The sequence below is a fragment of the Scyliorhinus canicula genome, chromosome 9 (assembly GCF_902713615.1).
Source record: "Scyliorhinus canicula chromosome 9, sScyCan1.1, whole genome shotgun sequence".
Lineage (NCBI taxonomy): Eukaryota > Metazoa > Chordata > Chondrichthyes > Carcharhiniformes > Scyliorhinidae > Scyliorhinus > Scyliorhinus canicula.
This window is the reverse complement of record NC_052154.1, coordinates 1,588,351-1,604,181: the sequence shown is the minus strand read 5'-3', so window position 1 is coordinate 1,604,181 and position 15,831 is coordinate 1,588,351. Positions and strand designations below refer to the sequence as shown.

The window sequence follows — 15,831 nt, the reverse complement described above, 5'->3', positions numbered from 1 at the left end:
AGATATTGGAGGTGCTCAGGCAGTTTGGCTCCTTTTCAGGGTATAAGCTAAACCTGGGCAAGAGGGATGTTTCCCAGAGAACCCCCCGAGGGAGGGGAGCGGATCTGGGGAAGCTACCGTTTCATCCGGGCAGGATTGGTTCCCCTTTCTGGGAATTCAGAAGGCCCATGATTGGGCCTCGCTCCATCAACTGAACTTGGCCAGTCTGGTGAATGGGGTGAAGGCTGATTGGAGAAGGTGGGATGTCCTTTCTCTGACCTTGGCAGGAAGTGTACAGACGGTGAGGATGAATATTCTCCAAAGCTTTTCTTTCTATTCCAGTATCTCCCAGTCTTTATTTCTGATGCTTTCCTTGGTAGAGTCAGTTAGCTAATTTCTATTTTTGTTTGGGTGAGTAAGACCCCTCAGGCAAAGTGATGGACATTCGGGAGGTGGGGCACTGACTAATCGGCTGTGTTATTCTGGGCGGCATCGTGGAGAAGGTACGGAGGTGGTTTATGGATCCGGACTCTACATGAGGGTGGATGGACGAAGCTTTGTGCAAGGGATCGAGCCTGAAGACCCTTGTTCCTGCTCCACTCCCGTTCGCTCCGGTTAAATTTTCACCGAGCCCAGAGGCAATTGCCTGTTTGTGGATTTGGAATCACTTCAGGCTGCATTTTTTCAAAATAAATTTACACTATTCCATTATTTTTTCCAATTAAGTTGCAATTTAGCGTGGCCAATCCACCTACCCTGCACATCTTTGGGTTGTGGGGGTGAAACCCGCGCAGACACGGGGAGAATGTGCAAACTCCACACGGACAGTGACCCGGGGCTGGGATCGAACCCGGATCCTCAGTGCCTTGAGGCAGCAGTGCTAACCACTGCACCACCATGTCGCCCCTGGGCAGCATTTTAAAATAGGCTCTATGTTGCTGTTGGTGCCTATTGTAGGAAACATAGGTTTGTACCGTCTGGTCTAGATACAACATTCAGGTCATAAGGCAGAGAGGGATTGGGGGGTTCAGGGATATGTTTCTCTAAGGGAGGGATTGGGGGGTTCAGGGATATGTTTCTCTAAGGCAGAGAGGGATTGGGGGGTTCAGGGATATGTTTCTCTAAGGGAGGGATTGGGGGGTTCAGGGATATGTTTCTCTAAGGGAGGGATTGGGGGGTTCAGGGGTATGTTTCTCTAAGGGAGGGATTGGGGGGTTCATAAGAACATAAGAACTAGGAGCAGGAGTAGGCTATCTGTCCCCTCGAGCTGCTCCGCCATTCAATTAGATCATGGCTGATCTTTTGTGGACTCAGCTCCACTTTCCGGCCCGAACACCATAACCCTTAATCCCTTTATTCTTCAAAAAACTATCTATCTTTACCTTAAAAACATGTAATGAAGGAGCCTCAACTGCTTCACTGGGCAAGGAATTCCATAGATTCACAACCCTTTGGGTGAAGAAGTTCCTCCTAAACTCAGTCCTAAATCTACTTCCCCTTATTTTGAGGCTATGTCCCCTAGTTCTGCTGTCACCCGCCAGTGGAAACAACCTGCCCGCATCTATCCTATCTATTCCCTTCATAATTTTAAATGTTTCTATAAGATCCCCCCTCATCCTTCTAAATTCCAACGAGTACAGTCCCAGTCTACTCAACCTCTCCTCATAATCCAACCCCTTCAGCTCTGGGATTAACCTAGTGAATCTCCTCTGCACACCCTCCAGCGCCAGTACGTCCTTTCTCAAGTAAGGAGACCAGAACTGAACACAATACTCCAGGTGTGGCCGCACTAACACCTTATACAATTGCAACATAACCTCCCTAGTCTTAAACTCCATCCCTCTAGCAATGAAGGACAAAATTCCATTTGCCTTCTTAATCACCTGTTGCACTTGTAAACCAACCTTCTGTGACTCATGCACTAGCACACCCAAGTCTCTCTGAACAGCGGCATGCTTTAATATTTTATCGTTTAAATAATAATCCCGTTTGCTGTTATTCCTACCAAAATGGATAACCTCACATTTGTCAACATTGTATTCCATCTGCCAGACCCGAGCCCATTCACTTAACCTATCCAAATCCCTCTGCAGACTTCCCGTATCCTCTGCACTTTTCGCTTTACCACTCATCTTAGTGTCATCTGCAAACTTGGACACATTGCCCTTGGTCCCCAACTCCAAATCATCAATGTAAATTGTGAACAATTGTGGGCCCAACACGGATCCCTGAGGGACACCACTAGCTACTGATTGCCAACCAGAGAAACACCCATTTATCCCAACTCTTTGCTTTCTATTAATTAACCAATCCTCTATCCATGCTACTACTTTACCCTTAATGCCATGCATCTTTATCTTATGCAGCAACCTTTTGTGTGGCACCTTGTCAAAGGCTTTCTGGAAATCCAGATATACCACATCCATCGGCTCCCCGTTATCTACTGCACTGGTAATGTCCTCAAAAAATTCCACTAAATTAGTTAGGCACGACCTGCCTTTTACGAACCCATGCTGCGTCTGCCCAATGGGACAATTTCTATCCAGATGCCTCGCAATTTCTTCCTTGATGATAGATTCCAGCATCTTCCCTATTACCGAAGTTAAACTCACTGGCCTATAATTTCCTGCTTTCTGCCTACCTCCTTTTTTAAACAGTGGCGTCACGTTTGCTAATTTCCAATCCACCGGGACCACCCCAGAGTCTAGTGAATTTCGGTAAATTATCACTAGTGCATCTGCAATTTCCCTAGCCATCTCTTTTAGCACTCTGGGATGCATTCCATCAGGGCCAGGAGACTTGTCTACCTTTAGCCCCATTAGCTTGCCCATCACTCCCTCCTTAGTGATAACAATCCTCTCAAGGTCCTCACCTGTCATAGCCTCATTTCTATCAGTCGCTGGCATGTTATTTGTGTCTTCCACTGTGAAGACCGACCCAAAAAACCTGTTCAGTTCCTCAGCCATTTCCTCATTTCCCATTATTAAAACTCCCTTCTCATCCTCTAAAGGACCAATATTTCCCTTAGCCACTCTTTTTTGTCTTATATATTTGTAAAAACTTTTACTGTCTGTTTTTATATTCTGAGCAAGTTTACTCTCATACTCTATCTTACTCTTCTTTATAGCTTTTTTAGTAGCTTTCTGTTGCCCCCTAAAGATTTCCCAGTCCTCTAATCTCCCAGCAATCTTTGCCACTTTATATGCTTTTTCCTTCAATTTGATACTCTCCCTTATTTCCTTAGATATCCACGGTCGATTTTCCCTCTTTCTTCCGTCCTTCCTTTTTGTTGGTATAAACCTTTGCTGAGCACTGTGAAAAATCGCTTGGAAGGTTCTCCACTGTTCCTCAACTGTTCCACCATAAAGTCTTAGCTCCCAGTCTACCTTAGCTAATTCTTCTCTCATCCCCTTGTAATCTCCTTTGTTTAAACACAAAACACTAGTATTTGATTTTACTTTCTCACCCTCCATCTGTATTTTAAATTCCACCATATTGTGATCGCTCCTTCCGAGAGGATCCCTAACTATGAGATCATGAATCAATCCTGTCTCATTACACAGGACAAGATCTAGGACCGCATGTTCCCTCGTAGGTTCCATTACATACTGTTCTAGGAAACTATCGCGGATACATTCTATAAACTCCTCCTCACGGTTGCCTTGACCGACCTGGTTAAACCAATCGACATGTAGATTAAAATCCCCCATGATAACTGCTGTACCATTTCTACATGCATCAGTTATTTCTTTGTTTATTGCCTGCCTCACCATCTCGTTACTATTTGGTGGCCGATAGACTACTCCCATCAGTGACTTTTTCGCCTTACTATTCCTGATTTCCACCCAAATAGATTCAACCTTATCCTCCATAGCACCGATGTCATCCCTTACTATTGCCCGGATGTCATCCTTAAATAACAGAGCAACACCACCTCCCTTACCATCCACTCTGTCCTTCCGAATAGTTTGATACCCTTGGATATTTAACTCCCAGTCGTGACCATCCTTTAACCATGTTTCAGTAATGGCCACTAAATCATAGTCATTTACGATGATTTGTGCCACCAACTCATTTACTTTATTCCGAATACTACGAGCATTCAGGTAAAGTACACTTATGTTGGTTTTTTTACCTCTGTTTTGAATCTTAACATCTCCAGTTTTATTCCTTTTGTTATTACTGGGCCTATTCACTGTGCTCCCCTCAGTCGCCCTTATGGATTTCTGACTATGTCTTCTCTGCCTTGCACTTTTCCCCTTACTTCCTTTTGTTTCTGTCCCTGTTTTACTACCTTCCAACTTCCTGCATCAGTTCCCATCCCCCTGCCACATTAGTTTAAACCCTCCCCAACAGCTCTAGAAAACACCCCCCCTAGGACATCGGTTCCAGTCCTGCCCAAGTGCAGACCGTCCGGTTTGTACTGGTCCCACCTCCCCCAGAACCGGTCCCAATGCCCCAGGAATTTGAATCCCTCCCTTTTGCACCATCTCTCAAGCCACGCATTCATCCTATCTATCCTGACATTCCTACTCTGACTAGCTCGTGGCACTGGTAGCAATCCTGAGATTACTACCTTTGAGGTCCTACTTTTTAGTTTAACTCCTAACTCCCTGAATTCCGCTTGTAGGACCTCATCCCGTTTTTTACCTATATCGTTGGTGCCTATGTGCACCACGACAGCTGGCTGTTCACCCTCCCCCCCCCAGAATGTCCTGCAGCCGCTCCGAGACATCCTTGACCCTTGCACCAGGGAGGCAACATACCATCCTGGAGTCTCGATTGCGTCCACAGAACCGCCTGTCTATTCCCCTTACGATCGAGTCCCCTATCACTATAGCCCTGCCATTTTTCTTCCTGCCCTGCTGTGCAGCAGAGCCAGCCACGGATATGTTTCTCCAAGGGAGGGATTGGGGGGTTCAGGGATATGTTTCTCTAAGGCAGAGAGGGATTGGGGGGTTCAGGGATATGTTTCTCTAAGGGAGGGATTGGGGGTTCAGGGATATGTTTCTCTAAGGGAGGGATTGGGGGGTTCAGGGATATGTTTCTCTAAGGGAGGGATTGGGGGGATCAGGGATATGTTTCTCTAAGGGAGGGATTGGGGGGTTCAGGAATATGTTTCTCTAAGGGAGGGATTGGGGGGTTCAGGGATATGTTTCTCTAAGGGAGGGATTGGGGGGTTCAGGGATATGTTTCTCTAAGGGAGGGATTGGGGGGTTCAGGGATATGTTTCTCTAAGGGAGGGATTGGGGGGTTCAGGGGTATGTTTCTCTAAGGGAGGGATTGGGGGGTTCAGGGATATGTTTCTCTAAGGCAGAGAGGGATTGGGGGGTTCAGGGATATGTTTCTCTAAGGGAGGGATTGGGGGGTTCAGGGATATGTGTCTCTAAGGGAGGGATTGGGGGGTTCAGGGATATGTTTCTCTAAGGCAGAGAGGGATTGGGGGGTTCAGGGATATGTTTCTCTAAGGGAGGGATTGGGGGGATCAGGGATATGTTTCTCTAAGGGAGGGATTGGGGGGGTCAGGGATATGTTTCTCTAAGGCAGAGAGGGATTGGGGGGTTCAGGGATATGTTTCTCTAAGGGAGGGATTGGGGGGGATCAGGAATATGTTTCTCGAGGGTATGTCTGCTGGGTCTGGATGAGATTTCCAGTTCCCGAGGGGGAATATATTCAGAAACTTTGTGCGATTTTGTGGGTAAGGAGCTTTCTCTGTTTCCCAATTCTCTATCTGTGCTAATAAATTACCCACAAATCCATGAGCCAGTATCTTGCCCATTAACCTGTATTGAAGCTGATTCCCCATTATCTGCCCTATTAGTTCCTGTAACGTCCTCCTTATTTATTCCCTTACTTAATCTTTTACTTTGTCGTAACGCTTTTGATAATAATAATAATCGTTTATTGTCACAAGTGAATGAAAAATGAAATGAAAATCGCTTATTGTCACGAGTAGGCTTCAATGAAGTTACTGTGAAAAGCCCCTAGTCGCCACATTCCGGCGCCTGTTCGGGGAGGCTGGTACGGGAATTGAACCGTGCTGCTGGCCTGCCTTGGTCTTTCAAAGCCAGTGATTTAGCCCAGTGTGCTAAACCAGCCCCATGTAGGCTTCAATGAAGTGTTACTGATCCATGGGTTATTAATGGAGCTTCGGTGAATTGGCCGTGCTAAGTTGCCCCTTAGTGTCCAAAGTGTTAGGTGTGGTTACTGGGTTACGGGGATAGCTGGGCCTAGATGGGGTGGTCTTTCACAGGGTCGGTGCTGACTTGATGGGCTCCTACTGCACTGCCGTGATTCTATGGCAGGTGTCTTTAAGTCAAGCAGCTGAGAGAATGCGGAATTCCGACGCTACAGGAGAGAACACTCTGCTAGTCCCTGCTAGTCTGAACAGAAGCTTCAGACTTTTCAACACCACAGAGAGAGAGAGATTAGGTGAAACTCAGTTTGATTGACTGGCTGGTCACCAATGAATTGGCCAAAGGGCAGTACTCTGCACAGTAACAGGTACTGATTGTATCCTACCCCAGTGGGATGATTCTCAGTGACTGCTCAGGGAGTAGTTTGAACCTAGACACCCAAACACCAGGACCTGCTTTCTCTCCCTTTCCAGAAAGGCTATGAGGGCCGTATTCCGGAAGCTGGAGAGAACCTCTCTCTCTCTCTCTCTCTGCAGAAATGTTGTGGAGATGCCGGTGTTGGACTGGTGTGGGCACAGGAAATCGTCTTACACCAGGTTCATCACTCACCTGATGGAGCTACGCTCCAAAAGCTCGTGATTCCAAATAAACCTGGAGGACTTTAACCCAGTGTTGTAAACTTCTTACTTTCTCCAGAAAGGCTGTGGGCGCCGTATTTATGAAACACCAGAGGCTGAATGAATCTACAGTAAAGCCTCGGACTGAACGCAGAGTTTGAAGAGGAGTGAGTGCTGGAAACAACCATCTGGAACAAAGATCCTTTCTCCCTTTTACTGATATATTTTACTCCTTTATTCCCCTCTGTGGTTAGTGGTCTGTTGTGTGTGTATATAGAGAGTGGGGACAAGTTAAAGTGGATATTAGCAATTGGATAATAGTTAACTAGTTGTATTTGCTGCATATTTCATGACAGTTCTTGTTATTAATAAACAGTAATTGTGTTTACATTTACAAACCTGGTGACTGTAATTATTGGACAGCCAAGGGCCAAAGGTTTCAGGTATTTATTTTTTATAAATTTAGAGTACCCAATTAATTTTTTCCAGTTAAGGGGCAATTTAGCGTCGCCAATCCACCTACTCTGCACATCTTTGGATTGTGGGGGCGAAACCCACGCAAACACGGGGAGAATGTGCAAACTCCACACGGACAGTGACCCAGAGCCAGGATTGAACCTGGGGCCGTGGCGCCGCGAGGCAACAGTGCTAACCACTGCGCCATCGTGCTGCCTTCGGGTATTTTTCTAAGAATTATTGGTTAACTCACTTGTGTAGCAACTCTGGGCCAAGTGGGGATGGAATTGACCGCACACTAGCCCAGGGTGTCGTAACATAACATCCTAATAAAAACAAATAAATTTGTCAAGCAAGGCTTCTCTTTCGTAAAACCATGTTGACTTCTAACTGTATTGTTAAGATGTCTGTAATAACAGAGACCAGCATTTCCCAATGACTGATATTGGGGCTAATGGTTCTGTAGTTCAGTTCGCTCTTACCATCCCTTGTTGAATAGCTGTGTTACATTTGCCAACTTTGAATCTGCTGGGACCATTGCAAATCTAAGGAACTTTGGAAAATCATAGATCCAGAGATAGTGGATGCTCTTTGCTATCTCTTTGGAACCCTAGGGTGCAGGCCATCAGGGGGTGGGGCTTTGTCAGCTTTTACCCCCTTACATTCATTCCTCCAATACCTTTTCTCGCACTCTTTAGCCCCTCGATTACCCTCTATTCCTGATATGCAATTTGTGTTCTGCTGTGAGAGAAAATATTTGTTCAATACCTCTGCCATTTCCTCATTCCCCATGATACTTTCTCCTGTCTCTGCTTCTCAGGGACCGATGCATACTTTAGTGACTTGTTTACCTTTTTAAGCCTGATCTCTTTCTGTGGCTCATGTCTAATTTAAAAAAAAACAATATAGAGTGCCCAATTATTTCCAATTAAGGGGCAATTTAGCGTGGCCAATCTACCCACCCTGCGCATCTTTGGGTTATGGGGGGAGAAACCCACGCAAACACAGGGAGAACGTGCAAACTCCACACAGACAGTGACCCAAAGCCGGGACCTCAGCGCCGTGAGGCAGCAGGGCTAACCCACTGTGCTGCCGTATAATTTTGTTTTATAATGCTTGTGTGAAACACCGGGGAACTTTTACACTGTCAAAGGTGTTTATAAATGCAAGTTGTTGTGGTGTCAGACCGATAAGACGGCCCTGTGCTAATGATGACCTGATAATATAAAGAGTAAAGTCACCATAGTCCCAGGTGACCATAGGCTGTTTTCCCCTTTGAGGGGATCCCTGAGTTGACCTGAGTTGACCCTCAGGTTAGTTCATCGCCTCTCAGGCGAGGCACAGGGTTGAGAAGATGGGGCCGTCATGAATAAGCTCAGCCGGGAATTGAACCCACGCTGTTGGCTTCGCTCTGCATCATGAACAAGCTGCCCCGCCAACTGAGCTAAAGCAGCTCTGTGTAATGGAAAGGAGAGCAGGAGGAAGCAGTCCAGGATACAATCCCAGCTAGTAATGTGCGGTGGGAATACAAAAGGATGGAACAAAGTGACTCAGTGCCTCAGAAACACTGACAGTTGTGTAACCTTGTTTAACCTGTTAGACAGCTTCATTACCAGGAAGAGGTGGGGAAAATAAGCACTCGCTTATTGACAGTGTTTGTCCAACAAAAACTTAAATCCTCCTAAATATTGTATCTTGCTCAATGCAGATTACTGTGGTTTTAAAACAGTGAATGTAAAGATGTGAATCAATTAACTCCAACCTTGACAATGAATCACTCTAACATAATTGTTTTAGTGAGATATCAGGAGGTGTCATGGGTCCGATTCTCCCAGTCCCGTGTCAGGCCAGAGAATCCCCGTAACCACACCACGCTGCCCCGACACGCCATTCTCCTCGGAGAGTTTGGCATGGCCCTGGTTGCCGGCTGCTGATTCTTCGGACCGGATGGGCCGAGCGGAAGCTCTAAAAAGGCGGGGTCCCGCCAGGCGCCGTCCACACCTGGTCGCAACCGGCGGCAACTCTGCGCGCAGGGTCGGGGGGGGTGGCCTGTGGGGGGGGGGAGGGGTCACCACAGTTGTATAATATTGTATATAGGTGCTTTACGGTAAGGCTCCAGTATTACAGGTACAGGGGTAGATCCCTGCCTACCGGCTCCGCCCAGTAGGCGGAGTATAAATATGTGTGCTCCCCGTACAGCAGCCATTTTGTCAGCTGCTGTGGGAGGCCATATATCTCAGTGTAATAAAGCCCCGATTACATTCTACTCTCGTCTCGTCGTAACTGATAGCGCATCGGGGGGGGGCTCCGACCCCGGGGGGGGGTGCCTCCAATTGGGCCTGGCCTGTGATCGGGGCCCACCAGTAAGCGTGCCGGTCTCTCGCTCCTCCGGCCTATTTTCTTACACGCCGGCCCCTGAACTCCCACGCCACGTCGGGGCTAGTATGTTGATGGAGGCCATCGCACATGCGCGGGTTGGAGCGGTGCACAGTTCCCGCCGGGATAGGAGGCTGGAGCGGCGTGAACCACTCCAGCGCCGTGCTGGTCCCCTGTAGGGGCCAGAATGGGTATTCCCAGCGGCCCGTTCACCCCATCAGGACACTCTGCCGCCAAATGGGAGAATCCCACCACCTGTATCTGGCTCTAAATTGTCTGCCCATTTTTAATCACTCAGTTTAACTCAACCTGATGCTCAATTGCAATAAAAAGGAACGCAGAAGAACTGCTGGAAGTCTGACACACACAGGGAAACACCGGCTGTGCAGTGTGGACCCATCGTGAAAACCAAAGGAAAGGCCTGTCTGTCGCTCGCATCCTGCTGTACACTCCCAACATCTTTTCAAATGAGAAATTTAGAGTACCCAGTTCTTTTTTTCCAATTAAGGGGCAATTTAGCGTGGCCAATCCGCCTACTCTGCATATCTTTGGGTTGTGGGGGTGAGACCCACACAGACACAGGGAGAATGTGCAAACTCCACACGGACAGAGCCGGGGTCGAACCCGGGTCCTCAGTGCTAACCATTGCGCCACCGTCTCTATTCCCATCCTATTCATGTATTCATCAAGAGGCCTCTTAAACGCCAATATTGCACCTGCTTGCGCTACCTCCCCTGGCAGCGAGTTCCAGGAACCCACTATCCTGTGTAAAAAAGCTTGCCTTCCACATCTCCTCTGAACTTTGCCTTTCGCACCTTAAACCTATGCCCCCTAGTAATTGGCTTTTCCACCCTGGGAAAAAGCCTCTGACTATCCACTCTGTCCAAGCCCCTCATAATTTTGCAGACTTCTATCTGGTCGCCCCTCGACCTCGGTCGTTCCAGTGAAAATAATCAGTTTGTCCAACCTCCCCTCATCGCTAATACCCTCCAGACCAGGCAACATCCTGGTCAACCTCTTCTGCACCCTCTCCAAACCATCCACATCCTTCCGGTAATGTGGCGATCAGAATTGTGTGCAATATTCCAAATGTGGCTTCACCAAGGTTCTGTGCAGCTGCAGCATGACTTGCCAATTTTTATACAAGCGTATCGTGTACCTTCCTAACTGCAAACAGTAATTAATGTGAAATTAATTGATAGATTTTCATTAACTGCAGGTATTGAGGGATATGAGGTAACGGTGTATCAGCATTAATGTCTCGAAAAGGCAGAAGAGAATTGAAGTGCTGGATTGCTGCCTATCATCCCTATGTTCCATAAACTCAGTGAGAAATACTCTCTTTGTGATAGTAAAGCTTGCTGGTTAGGGAGTGTAACTCACCCATGTTAATGGGCAGCACGGTAGCATGGTGGTTAGCATCAATGCTTCACAGCTCCAGGGTCCCAGGTTCGATTCCCGGCTGGGTCACTGTCTGTGCGGAGTCTGCACGTCCTCCCCGTGTGTGCGTGGGTTTCCTCCGGGTGCTCCGGTTTCCTCCCACAGTCCAAAGATGTGTGGGGTGGGATTCCCCAATCCCGCGGCAGAGTGTTCACGCCCTCGTAAACGCCGTCGCAAACGGGCCGCTCGCACGTCTAATTCTGGCCCCCTACAGGGACGGCGGAGAATCGCGTGCCGGCGTCGGGGCGGCGTGGCCTGTCCACGGGGATTCTCCGGCCCGGCAGGTTAGGTGGATTGGCCGTGATAAATTGCCCTTGGTGTCCAAAAAATGTTGGGTGGGGTTAGGGTTACAGGGATAGGGTGGAGGTATGGGCTTAAGTGGGGCGATCTTTCCAAGGGCCGGTGCAGACTCGATGGGCCGAATGGCCTCCTTCTGCACTGTAAATTCTGTGATCTGTTCTACCCCAGAAATCTTCAATTGGTTTTCTAAAATACAGTAAGACGTCTTTCAACACCAGGTTAAAGTCCAACAGGTTTGATTCAAACACGAGCTTTCGGAGCGCGGCTCCTTCCTCAGGTGAATGGCGAGGATACCTCGCCATTCACCTGAGGAAGGAGCTGCGCTCCGAAAGCTCGTGTTTGAATCAAACCTTTTTTTTTTTAAATTTAGATTACCCAATTATTTTTTCCAATTAAGGGGCAATTTAGTGTGGCCAATCCACCTACTCTGCACATTTTTTTGGGTTGTGGGGGCGAAACCCACGCAGACACGGGGAGAAGGTGCAAACTCCACACGGACAGTGACCCAGAGCCGGGATCGAACCTGGGACCTCAGCGCCGTGAGGCGGTTGTGCTAACCACTAGGCCACCGTGCTGCCCTTTTTGAATCAAACCTGTTGGACTTTAACCTGGTGTTGTAAGACTTCTTACCGTGCTCACCCCAGTCCAACGCCGGCATCTCCACATCATTTTCTAAAATAAGAAGCCACAGAGTTTAAATTTGACTGCAAATACGCTGAAATATTCGGTGTACACCCAGTTGGAGCAGACAATTCTGTTAACCTGTTACAGCCGAGACACTCTGCAGACAGATCCTCTCCCTATGAACTCTAATGCTACCTTTCCCAGGAGTTGGTGCTGAAACACACCAGTCACCTGCAGCCCCCTCCCAGTCAGCACTGTCCTTCCTGGAGGCGTCCATCTCCACTAATGGCATTCAGAAGGAACAGCCCTGAGGCACATTCTCAGTTGATTAACACACACGTGGGGACTAAGGTCACTCACGTCACGTCAGTCCCTCCATAACAGTCGCTGCTCCTGAAAAGTGGGAATAGAAGAAAAGCCCAGGAAGGAGAAAGTGTGTGCGAGTCTCAAAAGTACATAGTGAGTCTGAGGCCTCTGCTTCCTGGTGAGAGTCACCCTGCCAAACAAGGGCTTTTCTATCGGGACAAGTAATAAATTGTCCCAACCAACCTTCATAACTTGCAGAGAGGGCAGAGAGAGAATTCATTCCGGCGGGCGACTCCTTCCTGACTGCAAACAGTACTGGAACGCAAGTGTCAGCATTTCAACCTGTGTCAAGCTGTTCCACATGACCTGACCTTGAAAGATACCTAATTAAAGCAGTGGCAATGGTCAAAAGCACAGCCTGTCCCCAAACAAGTACACTGGGAGAAAGTAATTGGACCTATAAATGATACAGCTCCATGTTTGGCTGTTCAGCTCTGTGATTATGTGCAAAGCACTGCTGGGAAAACACAGAGGAAATACTGACAATGAAACTATTTAATGGCAATCCGCAGGTGGAATAATCCTGAGGAATGTTTTCCCATGGTGAACCACATTGAAGCATATCACCAGATTATCTGAGCAATGTACTCTCAGCCAGAATTATACACTGAGCAGCACTAGACGCCCGTGTCAGCACTTTACCAGAGCTCCTTAGTGTCAACAAAAGTTGCAAACCAGAGATCACTTTTTTGATTCTATAATAAAGCATCCATGCTGAACTGTGCAGAGCCTTGCATTAGAGTTTAGTGTCTTTATTTCCAAATAAGCTCCCCAATGCTGAGAGACTTTATCTAGTGTACAGCTGGCATTCTCTAAGTTCAATAGCTAATTTGTGTGCAGTCAGCTGGCGGGAGACACGGCAGTAACATGCTACAATATCGACTCAGAGTTAGTGAGGGCAAATATGCCAGATTCCTTTCTGTGCGGTATGGCTGTATAACTTGAATGGAATAAACAAGTTTAGGGAGTTAGGCTGGAAGTTAAAAGCCAGGACAGACAGAGTTGTCATCTCTGGTTTGTTGCCGGTGCCACGTGATGGCGAGGCTAGGAATAGGGAGAGGGTGCAGTTGAACACGTGGCTGCAGGAATGGTGTAGGAGGGAGGGTTTCAGGTATTTGGATAATTGGAGCGCATTCTGGGGAAGGTGGGACCTGTACAAGCAGGACAGGTTGCATCTGAACCAGAGGGGCACCAATATCCTGGGGGGGAGGTTTTCTAGTACTCTTCGGGAGGGTTTAAACTAATTTGGCAGGGGAATGGGAACCGGATCTGTAGTCCAGCAACTAAGGTAGCCGATATTCAGGACGCCAAAGCACATAGTGATGCAGTGGGGAAGGTAACACTGACAAAAGAGAGTACTTGCAGGCAAGGAGATGGGTTGAAGTGTGTATACTTCAACGCAAGAAGCATCAGGAATAAGGTGAACTTAAGGCATGGATCGGTACTTGGGACTACGATGTGGTGGCCATCACGGAAACTTGGATAGAAGAGGGGCAGAAATGGTTGTTGGAGGTCCCTGGTTATAGATGTTTCAACAAGATTAGGGAGGGTGGGACAGCATGGTGGCTCAGTGGGTTAGCCCTGCTGCCTCACGTTGCCGAGGTTCCAGGTTCGATCTCGGCCCTGGGTCAGTGTCCGTGCGGAGTTTGCACATTCTCCCCGTGTCTGCGTGGGTTTCACCCCCACAACCCAAAGATGTGCAGGGTAGGTGGATTGGCCACACTAAATTGCCTCTTAATTGGAAAACAAAATGAATTGGGTACTCTAAATTTATTTTTAAAAAGATTAAGGAGGGTGATAAAAGAGGTGGGGGTGGGTGGGTTGTATTGTTAATTAGAGATAGTATAACAGCTGCAGAAAGGCAGTTCGAGGGGGATCTGCCTACTGAGGTAATATGGGTTGAAGTCAGAAATAGGAAAGGAGCAGTCACCTTGTTGGGAGTTTTCTATAGGCCCCCCAATAGCAGCAGAGATGTGGAGGAACAGATTGGGAAACAGATTTTGGAAAGGTGCAGAAGTCACAGGGTAGTAGTCATGGGTGACTTCAACTTCCCAAATATTGAGTGGAAACTCTTTAGATCAAATAGTTTGGACGGGGTGGTGTTTGTGCAGTGTGTCCAGGAAGCTTTTCTAACACAGTATGTAGATTGTCCGACCAGAGGGGAGGCCATATTGGATTTAGTACTTGGTAATGAACCAGGGCAGGTGATAGATTTGTTAGTGGGGGAGCATTTTGGAGGTAGTGACCACAATTCTGTGACTTTCACTTTAGTAATGGAGAGGGATAGGTGCGTGCAACAGGGCAAGGTTTATAATTGGGGGAAGGGTAAATACAATGCTGTCAGACAAGAACTGAAGTGCAGAAGTTGGGAACATAGGCTGTCAGGGAAGGACACAAGTGAAACGTGGAACTTGTTCAAGGAACAGGTACTGCGTGTCTTTGATATGTATGTCCCTGTCAGCAGGGAAGAGATGGTCAAGTGAGGGAACCATGGTTGACAAGAGAGGTTGAATGTCTTGTTAAGAGGAAGGAGGAGACTTATGTAAGGCTGAGGAAACAAGGTTCAGACAGGGCACTGGAGGGATACAAGATAGCCAGGAGGGAACTGAAGAAAGGGATTAGGAGAGCTAAGAGAAGGCATGAAAAATCTTTGGCGGGTAGGATCAAGGAAATCCCCAAAGCCTTTTACACATATGTGAGAAATATGAGAATGACTAGAGCGAGGGTAGGTCCGATCAAGGACAGTAGCGGGAGGTTGTGTATTGAGTCAGAAGAGATAGGAGAGATCTTGAACGAGTACTTTTCTTCAGTATTTACGAATGAGAGGGGCCATATTGTTGGAGAAGACAGTGTGAAACAGACTGGTAAGCTCGAGGAGATACTTGTTAGGAAGGAAGATGTGTTGAGCATTTTGAAAAACTTGAGGATAGACAAGTCCCCCGGGCCTGACGGGTATATCCAAGGATTCTATGGGAAGCTAGAAATGAAATTGCAGAGCCGTTGGCAATGATCTTTTCGTCCTCACTGTCAACAGGGGTGGTACCAGGGGATTGGAGAGTGGCGAATGTCGTGCCCCTGTTCAAAAAAGGGAATCGGGATAACCCTGGGAATTACAGGCCAGTTAGTCTTACTTCGGTGATAGGCAAAGTAATGGAAAGGGTACTGAGGGATAGGATTTCTGAGCATCTGGAAAGACACTGCTTGATTAGGGATAGTCAGCACGGATTTGTGAGGGCTAGGTCTTGCCTCACAAGTCTTATTGAATTCTTTGAGGAGGTGACCAAGCATGTGGATAAAGGTAAAGCAGTGGATGTAGTGTACATGGATTTTAGTAAGGCATTTGATAAGGTTCCCCATGGTAAGCTTTTGCAGAAAGTAAGGAGGCATGGGATAGTGGGAAATTTGGCCAGTTGGATAACAAACTGGCTAACCGATAGAAGACAGAGAGTTGTGGTGGATGGCAAATATTCAGCCTGGAGCCCAGTTATCAGTGGCGTACCGCAGGGATCAGTTCTGGGTCCTCTGCTGTTTGTGAT

General features: G+C 47.6%; 1 protein-coding gene across 5 annotated transcripts in view; it reads right to left on the bottom strand.

Annotated features, from left to right (window-relative positions):
- kiaa0513 (KIAA0513 ortholog) overlaps nucleotides 1–15,831 on the bottom strand; it is a 102,140-nt gene that overhangs the window by 28,439 nt on the left and 57,870 nt on the right. The window contains exon 1 of one of the 5 annotated variants that reach the window (XM_038806177.1): nucleotides 12,479–12,497. The exons of the other annotated variants lie outside the window; for them this stretch is intronic. The gene's annotated coding sequence lies outside the window, so the exon portion shown is untranslated. Of the gene's footprint in view, nucleotides 1–12,478; nucleotides 12,498–15,831 lie in introns of those variants that run through there. 5 annotated transcript variants of the gene reach the window in all.